The sequence below is a fragment of the Globicephala melas genome, chromosome 4, assembly GCF_963455315.2.
Source record: "Globicephala melas chromosome 4, mGloMel1.2, whole genome shotgun sequence".
In the NCBI taxonomy this organism is placed as follows: Eukaryota; Metazoa; Chordata; class Mammalia; order Artiodactyla; family Delphinidae; genus Globicephala; species Globicephala melas.
Genome location: NC_083317.1, coordinates 28,483,411 through 28,500,620, shown reverse-complemented (window position 1 = coordinate 28,500,620; position 17,210 = coordinate 28,483,411). Strand labels below are relative to the sequence as shown.

The window sequence follows — 17,210 nt, the reverse complement described above, 5'->3', positions numbered from 1 at the left end:
CATAAACACCTTTCTGCAAAGTGATGTGAATGCTAAGTCTTTTCTGTAGCACCACAGCTCTACGAGGGGCTAGAATGAGCTTCCTTACGTTATGAGGAGCTTAGGAAGGAACAAGAGAAGTATCAAAAAAGGAAAAGAGATCCACGTGACATGGACTCAATCTAACGAGTGTGATGTGAGGTTGAGGCCGACACAACGGATTCACTTCTGATATCATCCCCCAAACATCAGACATCCCGTAAGTAATCTGGAGCATTTCCGTTTTCAAAGACTTGGAAGCCCCAACAAGTATAAGATTCTTTTGTAGGCCTGTGCAAATTGTGAGTCTTGGTCGTACAAACGTTTACATATCATCACAAGCTTATTCACCCCTAGTTCTTACCACAACTTATTAAAAACAGAAGAGTGATCCTTCAGATGCTCATTCAGGTCTATCAAAGGCTTAACGTATCTGTTTTAAAATCCCCACACGTGTGCTCCATGTAGAATTTTTTAAATGAGGTCCATTCCTAGCAGATGCAGAATACAGGTTACAGGTGAATCTATAGCCCTAAGTTTCTAGAATGTTCCTAATATATAATAAAATACTCCTCCTCCCTACCCATGCTATCTCTTCGTGTGTGACACTGTTATCAATAAGGATAAAATGTTACATGTGATTAAAAAAATTTTCTTAGAAGACTTAAAGTCATTATTTAAAAAAAATGTATTAGGGTACTTGCACCAATTTTTAGTTTAGAAAATGTGGTTACTGTGACACATAAAAGTATAACTATGTGTTTACACTAAGCTATCACATCATCCTGTAGAAGAGTGGGCAAGAAACAAATTTAGAATAGACCTGAAGGAAAGAGGAATAATCGTTCTCAGAAAATTCTAAGTTAAAGTGGTTATTTTTCATTAATTTCTTTGAAAAGAAAATTCTATAAACAGCACCAATTACATGAACAAGAAGAAAAAGAGCTTTTCATAGAAACCTGTTTTTTTTAAACTTTTTAAGGTTAAAATCGTTTGATTTAAAGCCAGTATTATTAACCTGACTCATTTTCTTTCAGTGGAAAGGCAACCAACCACATTATTTTTGAATCACCGACATATAGCTGGCTTACTTGATTTTACATACATATTACTTAAGAATGCTGCCAAGTGTTGAACACTACCTGAGTACCGTCAGTTACAAATACCTAAATGTCAACACACATTTAAAAATTAGGCTTTTTTGGAGATTTGCAAGCAATATATTTAACAACTGGAATATTTTACAAAATACTGTGATTCATTAGCTTGTCAGTGGATCTACTGGTTTATTTTTTTTTATTTTTTAATTTTTTTGCGGTACGTGGGCCTCTCACTGTTGTGGCCTCTCCCGTTGCGGAGCACAGGCTCCGGACGCGCAGGCTCAGCGGCCATGGCTCACGGGCCCAGCCGCTCCGCGGCATGTGGGATCTTCCCGGACCAGGCCACGAACCCGTGTCCCCTGCATCGGCACGTGGACTCTCAATGACTGCGCCACCAGGGAAGCCCCCTACTGGTTTATTTTTAACTTCAACAATGATTTTAAATATTAGAGCTTGTATACATGTCTATTTAAAAATATTCCATACTCTCTTCATAAACAAAATAAGGGAGAGACTTGACTTGTACAGCAAACACTTGTTAAAGTGATTTCTGCGGAAAGGGAAAAAGAATTATCCAAAATATTTGGTTTACGGAAGGTAAGAAGGACCAAAGGGAGTAAAAGTACTGAGGGGGCAGAAAAAAAAAGAATAGGAAAAAGAATTCAAATGAAGATCTCACAAATTTTGCAACTCTCATGAGGTTTAGAAGGAAAAATTCAGTTTAGAAACTAAAATACATTAATAGTCTGTCTTTAAACATTAGGTTCGTAGGCATGATAGGCAAAATGAAGAAAGATTTCTTTAATGAACACTAAAAATACATATATATATATATATATATATATATGTGAATGGGAAAAAAATAAAACCTACCCAGTGATAAATTAAAAGCTGACTGAACAATGTCTATTTCAACTTAGTTGTCATTTTTATAGGGTGATTCCATAAAATATTTAGAAAAAGTTTTCTGGTTTTAACAAAAAATTTAGTGTAACATTTATTATACCAAGAAATGACTTAATTTTGATTTTGGAATTATCAGTCTAAATCAAAATCAGCTCTTTATAATTTTAATGAATTCATTTAACCCTCAGTATACCAAGAAAAACAGTCATCACCATTTACCATCTGGGTCCAAGAACATTTCATCACTACTTAGGTCAACTTATGAATAATTTACAGAAGAATAAAGAGATAATGTAAAACAACTTCGTTAGAATTTTTAATAAGAATTTACACATGGCAAACCCAGTTCTTAATTCTATATTTTCCTGGTTTTGAAGGATAACATATCTGAAATGGGCAAGGCACTTTGGAACTGATAGCTCAACTACTGTCATGCACAAACCTGGAAATACCCTGTAAATACCAATTCCAGATTTCAAATACATGTCTAAAAGGTTCTAGCTTAATCATCACTTCTGAGTCTTCTTCTTGTACTTGTATAATTCAAAATGTGTTACTTTGGAAAACTTGGACAGCTCAAAATTATACTGAAGAAAGAGGGACAGAAATCTTCCTTGTTACGTAATTGCAAAATATTTTTTCTATTTTTTAGATTTATTAATACCAATTACAGTGATCAATTCAAAGAATTATGTCATTTTCATGTCATCTACTTCCTTCCAATCTCTTGTTACACACCAGCCGTGTGTATTTGTACACTTCTGTTTCAAAAAATGTGGGTGTGTCAACATCATAAAAGAACCAAGATAGGGCAGGCGAGGTTCTTGTCACAAAATACTGAATGAAGTCCTTCCTAATAAGCAACTAACTGGAGGAAAATACTGTTATTTCCTTTTTGTCTTTAGGACTATATTGTTATGGTAACTATGTGAAGTGATGGATATGTCAACTAACCTCACTTTGGTAATCATGTGCATATCAAATCCTCACATTACACACCTTATAAAATATGATATGTCAATTATATCTCAATTAAGCTGGGGGAATAAGAACTATATTGTTCACTCACTGATCCTTGAGTTTGAGAAAATTCATCTTGGATACTGTCATCTGAAGACAACAGTCCGAAATGTTGCTTATACACTCAATGTCACTATCATCAATCATGTATAGAATGCTACTATCAGTCTCTTCGCACTCATCCAGTGACTCATCTAATTGAAGCATCTTCCTATGCCAACTTTCTTCTCTTTAACATTAGGGATGGAAAATAAAAAATACTGAATTCTCAACTCTACTTACTACAAATTTAAAACAAAATAGAAAGACTACAAAGATAATCTCCAAACATTATTTTACACTCTTGAAAGATAATACAGTATTAATAGGCTATGCTATTAGAAAACTGAAGATGATACAATAATGACATATTTCACTACTGCATCATCTTTCTAGGCACTTTCATTAACTTCCTTTGGCTTATATAATCTTAGTCTTTATATCATACAGTTGGAAGTAAATGATGAATTAATTTCCAAAATGATAAAAGGGCAAAATGATTAAAGATACAGGAAAAATAAGATCACTAAGATTCCATAATGTATGTTTGAGTTATAAAAAGTTCCAATGGATACACAGGGTAATAACAAGATATAATGTTTTTTTCCTATTGAAAACGCATTCATTGAAACATTAAAAAAGAATAAAAGTCATATAATACAATCCTTCCTACCAAACAAACAACTTCAAACTAAAACTGGGTTCAAAGAACCCTGACTGTATACCAAGGGTTAATGTATTTCAAGATAATTTAGTAAAATTCATGTATAACCATTTTACAGTGTTAAAATTATAAATGAAATCCTTTTATTAATATAAAATTGTTTATAAGCATAAAAATGTCTTTAAATTTAATAAAATTGAGATTTTATTGGTCCACTAGCATGCAGCAAAAAGAATTATTGTTGTGGCAGGACAGAATTATTAAAAATAAAATCAAACTAAACCATAAATGAATTTCAAGCAGTCTTGGCCATATGAATAGATAGATTTTGGCAAAGATCCAAGTTTCAATATGCAGACTAGCTTAATGAAATATCTAGTAAAATGCTTGAATTCAAAGTACGTTTTTCTAAAAAGCTACATTTAAAAAAAAGAACTTGAAAAATAAGACTCAACATAATGTAACTTTTTTCTTAGCGCTTTAGTTGATAAAAGACAGTTGTAAATAATTTGCATATTAACAATTCCTAACTAGGTGTTATATTGATTCTCTAAAGCAAAATATTTCCATTGCACTGTTTTACATTTTCTATTTGGAAATGGTTTATTAATAAGCAAAGGGAAAATTCGCTGAATATTTAAACACTTTTATAAATGGTAAAGTCCAAGTAAAAAGATTTTACTTGGATAAATGAAGGACGCATCTAATAGGATTCTTACACGTGGGACTACCTTTGGTTGAAAATACATGAGAAAGGTCTTTCTCTAGCTGTATTTAAGGAAAGGATTCAGTATCTCACTAGTAATCAAATTCTCCACTAAAACCACATTTCAATGATTAAACATCTATGAAGTCAACTTTGTATGCTATTTAAATGACGTCTAATGAATACCTCACGACTTCCAATTGTTTCCATGAAATCTCCAATTTCTTCTGCATCATCAAGTAACACCTGTTTGAGTATTGAACTGAAAGGTATTTCTGCAATGCCACTTTAATGAGCCTTTGGATTCTTGGCTCTGATACCTCAAAATGCAGAAGGAACTGAGAGGCTACTCCTATTGGACAATATTACCTAAGTTTCACTGTAGAGTACTTTGGGGATGCAATTTTATGCACAAGGAAAGACAAACATTAAGATGTTTCAGTAAGCATTAGAAGAAAAATATGTAAGTACTAAGAAGATTCAAAAGTCCTAATTATTGAAACTTTTACTTAAGCAATACAAATCCAGGTAAATGATTCAGAGAACTCTTGGTGGTCTCCAAGGTGAGACTTTGAAAGAAAGTTTTAGGAGCTGAACAGGAAAAAAAAAAAAAAAAAAACCCAAGAAAAATATATCAAGAAGATGTAACACCAAACATTTTATGCAAATAGATGAGATTAGCTTTCTAAACCAAGGGCCGATGAAAAGTTAGAATATATAAAACCCAACTAATGTCATAGAACAATAAAGGAAAGTAAAATTTCAGATAATGGTCCTGGACTTCAGTGAAAAATATAGTGAATCCTCTATTATAAATTAAAAGTTAGTTTTTGAAAAGAAGTTAAGAAAAATAATAAAAGAAATGTTCGATTGTTGCCATTTTACAGCTGGGAATAATAATGGGCATCGTAAAGGAGGAGGCCTGGTAATTCATTTATTAGATATACTTCTAATTTTTTGAAAAATAAATCAGAATTAGTATATGTCCTTTCATATAATTTAAATTCCAAGACAATTTTCGTTGTAGCATTATCTATCAAAAGATGTTCAACCTGATGGGTGCCAAGAAAATACTTACCTGAAAACATTTTGCTCAACTGAGGGCCTTAACATTTAAAATTAGACCACAAGAGCTTCTGTCCCTGTCCCTGGGGTTCTCATTTTAGGTGTAAATACTCTTCAGAGATTGGTAACAGAAGCTACTGACACTGTAGTGAGTAAAACAGCTGCCCAGATTGCTCTCCATTGCAACCTGAGGGACTTACATATTTTTGCCCAAGGGCAAATTTGCTCCTACCTTCCAGGCCCATCAGCTTTAACTTGCTGTCAGCTGCTTCCACAGGAGTAAAATAGTGTCACTCACTTTCCCTATTAAGAGACTCACTAGGAGACGTTAGTGCTTGACTGACTTGAGTGTTCAACAGGACATATGTATCTGAGGACCTCTTCAACTCTAAAATTTTATTTCTATGATTCCAAGTAATGTATCAAACTGTAGTTGATAAAAATGACAAGCATTTTCACCAGAAAGATGACAAGCTGTCATAAAAGTTGTGGAAATAGCCCTGACCAGTATGTTCTATCGTCCTTTTAGTGAATTCTAGGGGAAGGAAATGATTTTGAAACAGCCATACACCCTTCCCATTCAATCCCCCAGTTGTTTATCTTCACTACTTTCTTTACTGGGGCACAGAATTTCAAACAGATGTTTATTTAAAAGCTAAATATGAGCTTATATTCAAACTGGAGCTTCTGCTTATCTCTCAATGACTATATACTGAATAAAATGCAATAGTAAAGATTTAAGACCCTTGATGACATAGACAAACGCATGAGAGAGGTAAAAAACATTATCCTGGAGACAGAAACATGTATCCCCTATAAATGATACAGTGAAATAAAGAAGAGCTTCTTTGTTCTGAATTATTCTCAAAAGGCTTATGTCTATGAATCAGATTCAGTAAGTCCACCATCCATTTTATTCTGCCTGTGTAGTTTACATAAAAATTTAATTTATAATCAAAGTTAAGAGTATAAAGTTCGAGATTTTAAATTAAAAAGGCTCACAGAATCAAAGGAGCTACAGACAGAGCTTAACTGCCAAACAATTTCTACTCCAAAATGGAACACCTTCATGGATGCTGTGCTGCATTATCTTGAAAACACAGAAACTAGAATATTTTTAAATAAAATTAAATTCTAAGTGTAATTTTTAGAAATCCAGGAAGAGAATTATTATATGATAAAGAATACCTGATACTCAGCATTAACATTAATGTCTGTTCACTGCCTTCAGTTAAACAATAGTTTCTCTGAAGAAACACAAAACAATTATTAACTAATTATTTGGTGGCACATAAGGGTGGAAAAAAGGGTTTAAATATAAAACTAACAGGGTAGAGCTTCTCCTTACCTTTTCCAATAGCCCTTCAAAGTAACTGGTGCTTTCTATCAGATTTGAAAAGCATAATAATTTCCAATGTCTATCAAAATATGAAATATAATGGAAAATGGTGATTTCTTCTCCTGGAATTGTTTTATAGTATGTGTGTGTATATATATAGATATATACATATCTCTATATCTATATACACGTTACATATATATGTGTGTGTATGTGTGTGTGTGTATATATATATATATATATATATATATATATATATATATATATATGAACATCCTTTGAGACTGGAGCATAAATCCTATTAAACTCAACTATAGTTTCCCTAGCCCTAAAATAGATTTGACATACAGACATAAACACAAGGTCAAGGTCATAGATCAGTAAGAAAGATTACCAACAGAACTGATGTAACAGCTGGCATTGATCCTGGGGCTTTTAGTACACTTACCAGACACTCTGCGTTTACTCACAGGGGTACACTCTGTTTTAAAAATGTTCCCCATCTTTGAAGACAAGATCTTTATGCGCTTTTTGTTATAAAGTATGTTCTACTAAAGATGTTGTACTGGATCACAGAGTGAGAGTAGTGTATGTATGTTTCAGAATCATGAGTTTTTACATGTGTGTATGTATATGTGTAGGTATTCTTGGGTATTTATTTATTCATTTGTTATAACTGATCCTTGCCACATGACAACTTTGAAACTGATTTTACAGGTTCCTGAATCGACCATGCTCCCCAACACCTCTAAGCCTTTGTGCCAGGTAAAATGCAAACTGTCTTATTTCTCAACATCTTGGGTCACTTCTTCCCTAATACACAGATCTAACTGCTAAAAATTGGTTCAACCAGAAAAACTTTACAATGTGTCCATAGTCTTCCATGATAATTTCCAAATTATACATATATGAAGAAACTTTGGTTATGAAGAGCAGCAATGGAAGTGACTCTTAATGGAGTATATTATTGAACAGTATAATTATCTAACAAAACCATGCCTTTTGTTTCAGCTGCTCAAACAAGATACTTAATTTATCTTAAATTACATTTATGAAACCAAGAGTTATGTGATGAATGTTCTTACTGAAGCATTCTGACCAAGAAATTATTTTTAAGAATGCATAATGCTGTTGGGGTAAATTTATAATATAAAAGCCTTCCTTGTTAAATTAAGCATCACCTGCTGTAACTTGATTAACTTGCAAATTATGATACATGAACATGTAAATGTTCTCGATTACCAGTTTTTTATTTTGCAAAATTATTTTTGATGAATTAAGTAGGCTGGAATGAAAATAACAGAATTATCCTATCCTAGAAGGTCTGCTAGTTTCTCGATAACAAAGGAAAAAGGAAAAAAAAATTATCAAATTAAATACCACTGAAAATGGAACTTCCTTTACCAGGCAGAAGCAGACCAAGGGTATATCAAAATTACCAGTAATGGACACCCATTTGTGCATCAAACTTTGATCACAAAATCTATTGACATATTTTTTAGTTTAAAACAAACAGAATTCCTTGTAAAATATACTATATTAAAGTCTATTTAGAGGAATCACTTACCAATGAATAAATATGTTCTGGGTGAAAGTGCCGCCTTGCTGTGTGAACTCTGACTTGATTTTCCAGAAATAATAAAAACATTATGACACCACGCTTGCCCATAATGGCCCAGAACACAAAGCTTTCTAGATTGAGGGCTTCAGCCAGTCTGTGGCAGAGAAGTATCGCTACAGACACAATCCACGGACAGAGAGACATCGTGGTGATATGTGTAAAGGGAAGAAAGAGGTCAATGAACTTAACAGGCTCCCACCCCAGGGGATCAGTGAGCAAAACAACAAGAATACGCACAATGTACCTGGAGAATTTCTATGTCTTTAAATACTGACAGGTAACGTTAATAGTAACAGGTAACGTGCTAAAATGCGTTCTTCAACTAGGGAGATAAAGCTACTGGCACACCGTCAGTAGGTTATTTATTTTAAGTGGTTTCATTTTGACTGAGAAACTACCACCCATACCTTTCCACAATGTCTCTCTTGCTCATCAGTACACAGAAGCAAACGTCTGAAGTAATAATCTTAGGAGCTATGGCCAGTGGCTGCCAACCTGAGACCTGCTACCCAGGTGTCAGGCACGTTCAGTCCATGAGCAGGGACAGTCTGCATGGCCCTGGCCATGGCCCCTGACACTCAGCTATAGACTGGAGTGTGGGTAGTGAGGAGGCTTTAGAAGAGGCTCCTACGAGCTGGAGAAGCAGCAGGAAGACCAGTCTAGGTCACATAGGTCTGTGCCTTCCTGACTTCACTTACTGGACCAAAAATATTTCAGAACAACCTCTACTTTAGCAATTAAGATCATCAGAAACAATTACTACTATCTACTATAAGCATTATTTAATAAAATTATTTTAACAGCAAAAAATGATATACTTTAGCTTTGTGAGAATTTCTATCATATACATCATTTTTCTTGTTTTCTTTCTTTTTATTCTGGTGGAGATAGAATGATGACACATGGGTTGGCACGTATATACCATACTGAAACTTCTCTGTTCAGTACTTTGTTCAACTCCAGTATCAATTACTTAAATTCGTATGTCAGTATTTCCTCTATTTATATTTTGCTTTATTGGTTTGGTAGTTATCACGCTTTCAATTGCAGCACTTAATATAAAATGAATAATTTGTTTCATATTTAAATTCTTGCCATTACCCATGAGGAGATGAGTAAGACGTAACAGTGGGAAAAATAATTGTGATGCAGAATAAAAAGAAAAGAATCTTCTGCTCAGTGCCCTTCCCTACCTCTTCACCCACACAACCCCTACCACCATCATCATTTGATGAAATATATCAGAATTAAAAGATGTTCCACTTACCCACAATCAAGCTAAAGGAATAAGATATCTTTTCTATTCTGTAAGTCTCAGCTAAGGGCTATACCCCCTCCCTCCTCCTTGGGCAGCCTTCCCTGAACTATACAGGCTGAGGGCAGTTTCTCATCTCTGGGACTCCACAGCACTCAGTAGATCTCTCAATCATCTCATCACAAAACTGTAGTTTGCATTGTTTATGCACGGCCCTCAACTAGAATGTAAACTCCTTCTGGGCAAAGATTATGTCTTTGTCACCGTACATCCCAGCACCTGGCAGAGACAGCATTTCCAGTAGAACATGCAACAAGTCAAACTCCTAGAGCCTCAGACTATAAAACACGGGGTGTACCATAATTCTAAGGTAACTTAAGCTTTGAAACGATGTAATAATGGTAGTTATAATGTTTGGTTTCAAATTCAAGACATCATCCCCCTCTCTGAATATAAATTAACCAAAAAAATTAAAGAGCAATAAAGTACTTTATTCTATGCAGGAAGTTCTGTGGGTTTGGAAAACATATGTGACTAGTATTCTGCTAGAAAAATACAAGATTTAAATATTTATGAGGGTCTTTAACATCTGTTCATAAAAAAATGATCATATTCATCCAGTTTCCTTTAACCAGTGTCTTCCTGGCTAAGGTTTGTAAGACATAACATGCCCATAGACTACAGACAAGAATGAGCAAATGTTTTAAAATTCTGGTATCATAAAGCTTTTCACCATTTTCCCCTCTCAAACTACTCACTTCACAGGAAGTTGAATAAAATCCATTTACACTAAAATATTTCATTGTTAAATTTTCTTACAATGGAGATGTATTTAAGAAATGAAGTATCACATTGAAAGATTTAATCCCTAAAATCAGACAAATCAAACTCTTCCTAAAAAAAGTCATAATGAAATGGGGAAAGAAAGCCTTTATGAATTAACTTTGTATCACATATTAACCACAAATGAGAAATTATTTCTCTTTGTCCATTTGAAAAATCAATCACTGAAGTATATAATACTTATATACCAAACAACTTGAACCCTTTAAATTGTGCAATAAAGATGAACTCAAATTGGTCAAAGCTATTCTTAGGATGATCTTTTTCATTTGAACCTGTATTTGCTGAAGAGCTTCAAGCATGAGCTTTTACTGTGGCTGGCTAAATAATAACAATATCCTGCCATAAAGTGATTCAATTAGAATATGTGAAAGTGATCAAATTACTTTAAAAGGACTATATCTGAAAATCTAAAAACCAATTCAACAAAAACAAACATTATCCAAGCAGATCTGGAATACTGATGCAAGAAGAGTCAACATGTCATTGCCCTGCCTTTCCTACTTCTTCCACATCTGCATACTGCTGTTAGCAGCAATGTAAAATCAAGGCAATTCACTCCTTTGACCTGTACTGAAGGGGTAAGCTTCAGGTCCCCACTTGCTTCATGGTAGGGTATCAAATCTAAATGTTTCTCAGGTCTGAGGAGGCTAAGAAGTCATGTAGGTCCAGAAAATATCTAACTTTGATGTAGATGGATACAAGTTTGAACACACATTTTTCTACAATGTACAATAAGATACTCTTTAATATATATTAAAAACAAAATATATCATACTATACTCCAAAAGCTATTTAGGCATTTGTTTTAAAGTAATCACACTATCAATTCAAACTTCCTTGTCTATCATAAAATATTGTAGGGTTTTTGGGCAGACACTTTATTCACTTGGACTAATGACTTGTTTTTAAAGTTAAACTGACAAATATCCTAGCCTCCATAATGCCGGGAATACAAATTTATGGAAGTTGTATAACAATGGCAGAACAGCTAATTTTTATGAAGAGAAACCTATTTGCCTATGATGGCTCTACCACTAGCTATCATTTTCCTAACAGCAAATAGATTCTACAAACATAATGAGTGAGACCAATTTAAAAGTTAGGAGACAGTTGAAAGGTCATCTGCCTAATCAGTCATCCCATCCAATGCTTAAACACCTTTAATAATCTATTTGCTAACACTGGTTGTCTAGTTTACTTCTGAAAACTTCTAGTGACCATGGATTGTATTCCAAGGTGGTATCTTTTGGAGTCAGATGGCTCTGGGTTCAATTTCTGGCTCTTCCATTTGCCAGCTGTTTGACCTCCTCGGGCAAGTTAACTACTCTTGAAAGTTTTATTTTTAAGTGTGAAAAAACCAATACCTATTTCACAGAGCCACTGTGAGGAATAAATCTGACAGTGCTCAGCACAGTGCCTGGGCACAACGCAGGTACTCAACAAGGATTATCCATTATTTAGAGAACTCATTCCATATTTGCACAACTGCAGTAGTATGATATTCTTCCCTGACCTGGGCTATAATCTGTCTCCTTTACTCTGATCATTAGTCCTTTGTGGGGCCACAGAAAACAAGGCTAATCCTTCAATTATCCTTCAAACATCAGAAATATTATTCCACTGACTAAGTCCATCACCTTGTTAAGGTCTAGATAAGACAGTTAAATTCCACTGTTGAAGGAGTCTAGCAAAGGACAAACAAAGGAAGACACATGCACCTGGGTGCCAGTCTGCAAAGATGCAATTCTTTATAAATTCTCGACCGGCCAAAGTAGTGTATAAATGTTCCTGGGAGTTCTCCACCACAGGCTGTTGACTCCTACTGAGTTTACTATACATTAAAAAAGCCCTGCTTCTCCCCAAGTGCTTTAAGCCATACCTCCTCCTCAAATGAAATGCCAACATATGTTTTCTTTGATTTTTCTCCTGGGGTTGGTTAATATTATGTTACCTTCATTTGCATTTTAACAAACAAGCAACTGAGAGATCGGTTAATTGGCCAATAAGTGGCTCATCCAAAATTAATTTAGGGAGACTTCCCTGGTGGCGCAGTGGTTAAGAATCTGCCTGCCAATGCAGGGGACACGGGTTCGAGCCTTGGTCCGGGAAGATCCCACATGCCGCGGAGCAACTAAGCCCGTGCGCCACAACTACTGAGCCTGAGCTCTAGAGCTCGTGAGCCACAACTGCTGAGCCCACACGCCACAACTACTGAAGCCCGCACGTCTAGAGCCCATGCTCGGCAACAAGAGAAGCCACCACAATGAGAAGCCCGCATGCCACAATGAAGACTAGCCCCCGCAGCCAAAAATAAGTAAATAAATAAATTTATTTTAAAAAAATTAATTTAGGGTCTTCTGAGTTCCAGCTTTCCCTATTAGTTTAAATTGCCACAGACTATAACAATGGTGAATTTGAAAGCATTTGGTAAAGCAAACGACTCTGTAGCACCTGGAGAACTTTGGATTACTTTTCCTACTCTAAAATCTGTGTCTGTTGTTGTCTCTTGTTTTTATTAGAAAGGCCACAAAGCATAGCAGTTAAGAGAACACTCTTTGGATTCCTCACTCTGCCATTTGTCAGTGGGTGACTCTAGTCAAGTTACCTATCCATTCTGGGGCTCCGTTTCTTTAGCTGTAAAATTAGAATCATAATAGTACCTACCTCATCAAGATGTTCTATTACATGAAATATGCCTGGCATTTTCTAAGCATTAGATTAACGTTACGTTATTCTATGGACGCAGCCCCAGACTAGAGGACTTTCTCAAAAAAACTTTCTTCACTTTCACCCCACATAAAGCTCCTTGAGAGTTGGGATTGTCTTTGGCATTTGTATCTCCATGCCTGATATTTTCTGTTAAATGCTTGAACATATTCTACATATATCCTGTAAAACTAAAAAAATACTTTGGATCTGTAATTTAATAACCTAGCTAATTAATTCCTTAATTTTGTAAGACATGTTTACTTAAACCAAAGAGTCATTCATTTCATGCACAAAAGATACCTATCATTTTTCCTTCCCTAGACTTTTTTCTTCATGAAGAATCAGAGGAATGGACCATGTTGGGAATGTGACTAAACTGGACCAATTTGTTTCCTCTCTTGGGATGTATAATTCAAAGTGACTGAAAACCTTCATTTTGGGGTTGCTTTAATAGGCCACATTTCACAGATTAGTACACAGAGGAGTCAGGATGCTGAGAGAAAAGAACGAAGTAGGTGCAGAGAGAGAAGCAGAGATGAGGAAGGCAAAAAGGAAGAGAGAGAGAGAAGAGACAGCAAGGAGTTGATGAATGGTTTTCCAGTTTCAAGAAAGTGCAGTGCACTCCTATCACTGGGTTCCTGAAGAGCCTGCTACATGCCTCTAATAAATCTCCCTGTACTTGAGCTTTGTTGAGTAGGCTTCTGTTCTATGCAATTGCAGCATCCCTAAGATACGGCAGTAGTACTATGTAAGAAAAACTACACCTTTAAATCCGTGGTTTAAAGACCTCTGCACATATCAACGCTCCTTTCCCTCACTTTTCCTACAGTACCTCTACCTCATGTATGGTCTACCTCCAACATATATCTCCAATTTTCAAATGGGGACAGCCAATGACACAAAGAGGTAAATAAGATGTTCAAGGTCACACTGAGAGTTTGTAGGGACAGAGCTGATAAAAGAATTTCAGATTTCTTATGCCCAGGGGCCTGAACTAACCAACAAACCAGATGCCTCCCTTGATGGAACTAAAGTATGCCAATTATCCAAACTGTGTAGGAAACACTGACCAAAACAGGGGTTAATTGGACATTGGTTGTTTTAATTCCATAAGCAGCTCTTTCCCTGAGCTATCCTGGGAGTGAATAACATACCTTTTGCAGGGATGGGAAGGAGGCCAGCACAGGCCATCTGGCTGAACGTGTCCTTTCGTCAAGTTATCCCTGCAGCGGTGTGAAACTTACTGATGTTGAAGAACTTTACAGTTTAATTTGTTTTATCATTTTCCCTACTCCATTGAATTTAAAAGTAGGTAAGTCTTTATTTTCATATGAGCCAAGCAGTTTAACTGACTCTGAAGTTACTGAATCTACATGAATGTATATATTCATGAACAATTCACTTAGACCATGGCCACTAGTAAAGAAATGAAGACTCATTTTTCTTTTCACATGAAAAGTAAAACAAAATATTGATCTTCCTCTCAATCAAGGAAAAGAAGGAACCATGAAAGAACACAGGTAGACTATTTCCTTGTCCATTTTCCTGACTTCGTCCCCTTTGTCATTTTGCTAAGATGACAACAAATCTGGACTATTCAATTCAAGAGCGCTTCCTAAGACCTGAGTCAGAACCCATCAATTGGTTTCAACTCATGACTCTAGTACCACTAGCCAAGGGCATAGCCAAGAGCTGTTCCAGCCCTGAAACATGTACTTTTTTTCCTCCATCCGTTCTTTCTTCCTGCCTTCCTCTACCCCTCCCAACCTCTCAAATGGTCTACTTTCTCTAATTCTTCTTTCCATCTTTTAATTCCCAAGTCTTAAATTAATTCTACCTGACTTACTCATGGTGCTGCTGGCGTTCAGAACTACAAAGGCTCCTGATACTGACGTGAAGACCATATTTCCTATGTTGGGAAATGTGTATGAGGTGGGATGGGGTGGGTTATTAATACTTAATAATGCAAGTATTAATGTCCAACCGTGGGTCAGACCAGGGTTGTCCAAGCCCTAAATGCTGAGCCCTGAGCAACCTGCAAGGCCTTGAGAATGAATGGATGAAAAACAGGCAAGCTCAGGGGGAATGCCTTAATCTAATACACAGCCTAGGTACTATGCCTATTAGCTAGAAGACGGTAAGGGTCCATGCCAGGGAGCTATAGCACGAACCAGATAAGAGGTAATCAAATCTTAAGGGAGATGCTGGTATTCAAGCTGTATGTATGAGCAGACTGGAAAGTGAATTCTTAAAGTGGAACCTAGCACAAAGGCAGGTGGATGGGTTATACTGAAGTTGGCAAGGAAATAAAGACCAGATGGTTCTTGCTCAGAGGGCCAAATAGCAAAATATCACATAAGGGGGATCTTGATTCAGCCACCTCTACCATCTCTAGCAAAATATGCCCATAAACGGTCATGGCATCTAACAGCAAGCAGCATCACACTCTTATAGTGCCTGCAGTCAAAGTTCATTAGTGAAGCTGGGTGGGTGGGAAGCAGGGTTACCCTGGGTCAGGCAAGGCCAGGTTATACCTAGGGATTCCAGGTACTTCTTTAATTTCATTTGCTGCTGTAAACTACGGGGTTTCCACCTGTCTCCAATTCTTCTTAAATAAACTTTGGTGGGGCCCTAGATAACAGCCTTGGCCCCAAATGTTTCAACAACAATTGCCCAAAGGTAGGAGTCAGAAATAACAACTACTCCATGGTGGAATAAACAAGAAGAAGAGGCAGAAGGTTCCACTGCTACAGTTCTCTAACTATGTCTCACTCAATTTCTTCCTGTATATCAGGTAAAATGCTTCTTCCTTTCAACAGGACCTGTGTGGGATCAACATAGGGAAGACACTGAATCCGGCCAGATGGACCAACTCTTGGAACTCTGGGGCTATGAGAGACAGAGAAGAAAGAAAAAAGTGACCAAGTGTTGTCATCTTTTTGTGCCTCACTTTACTCATTTAAAAGCACTAGGCTCAACAAGAGCCTCTTTAAGGTTCTACTGCATCTCCCCGGCTCTAGTTATTTTAGCTCCATATTTCGAAGTCCTTGAGAATGTTCTCAATACAGCTAAGAATAATCACTTTGCCTTTCTTTTTCTTCTGCATCATTTAGGACTGATGCTCCTTTCGGGGGTAAGTATGTGTTCCCACTCTAGATAGAATAAAATGCTTTCTTTCATCCTCCCTCTTACCCACAGAAGGGAGATGTTTATAAGTGTTACTCCAATTTTTTTGCAGTCGAGCTTTAGAGACAATTTCATGGATATCAGAAGGAAATAAAAAGACTTGCATAAATGATACCAATTTTCAAAAAGTAAACAGAATAAAGAAATTAATGTGCTCTTTTATGAGAAGAAAGAAATCAGAAGAAACATGGCCTTGTTCCATTTACTTTCCTCCCCAGCAATCTTAGAGCCCAGCCATATGACAAGAATTTGCCCATATACTCCCAGCATTAAAGTAGAAGATGACTACAAATGTTGTCCATTTATATCTGAGATGGTCAGAAATCTCATCCAAAATTAAAAGGCGGTTTTTCCTTTAAGACTTTCTGCCACTTCTCTGACCACTGTTTTCGCCTCTACTCTGAATACTCAAGGAACTCAGCCTATTTTTAAATAAATTACAGAGGCAAGGATATCACTTAAACAATTTAACCTACAAATTAAGTTTGACTGAGTTTTGTGGTTTTTGATATAGTAATAGAAATGGTTTATAAGTTTCTGTATTATACTTACATAAGAGAATACCATTCAAACTTTCCAAACCAAAAACTTAGTATTTCCCCCCCCAAAATCTAACTGTAAACACAGGTTTGCTACAAAATTATTACTGAAGTTGATTTACCAAGTAAGGTGTCTCCTCCGCCTACCCCCTCACAAGTACATACACTGCAGGAATACTCAGAAGAGTGTCACAAAG

At 36.0% G+C, this 17,210-nt stretch overlaps 1 protein-coding gene across 11 annotated transcripts in view; it reads right to left on the bottom strand.

The window, feature by feature from the left end:
- The window catches only part of NRIP1 (nuclear receptor interacting protein 1), a 190,684-nt gene that overhangs the window by 99,369 nt on the left and 74,105 nt on the right, over nucleotides 1-17,210 (bottom strand). The gene's annotated exons all lie outside the window — the stretch shown is intronic.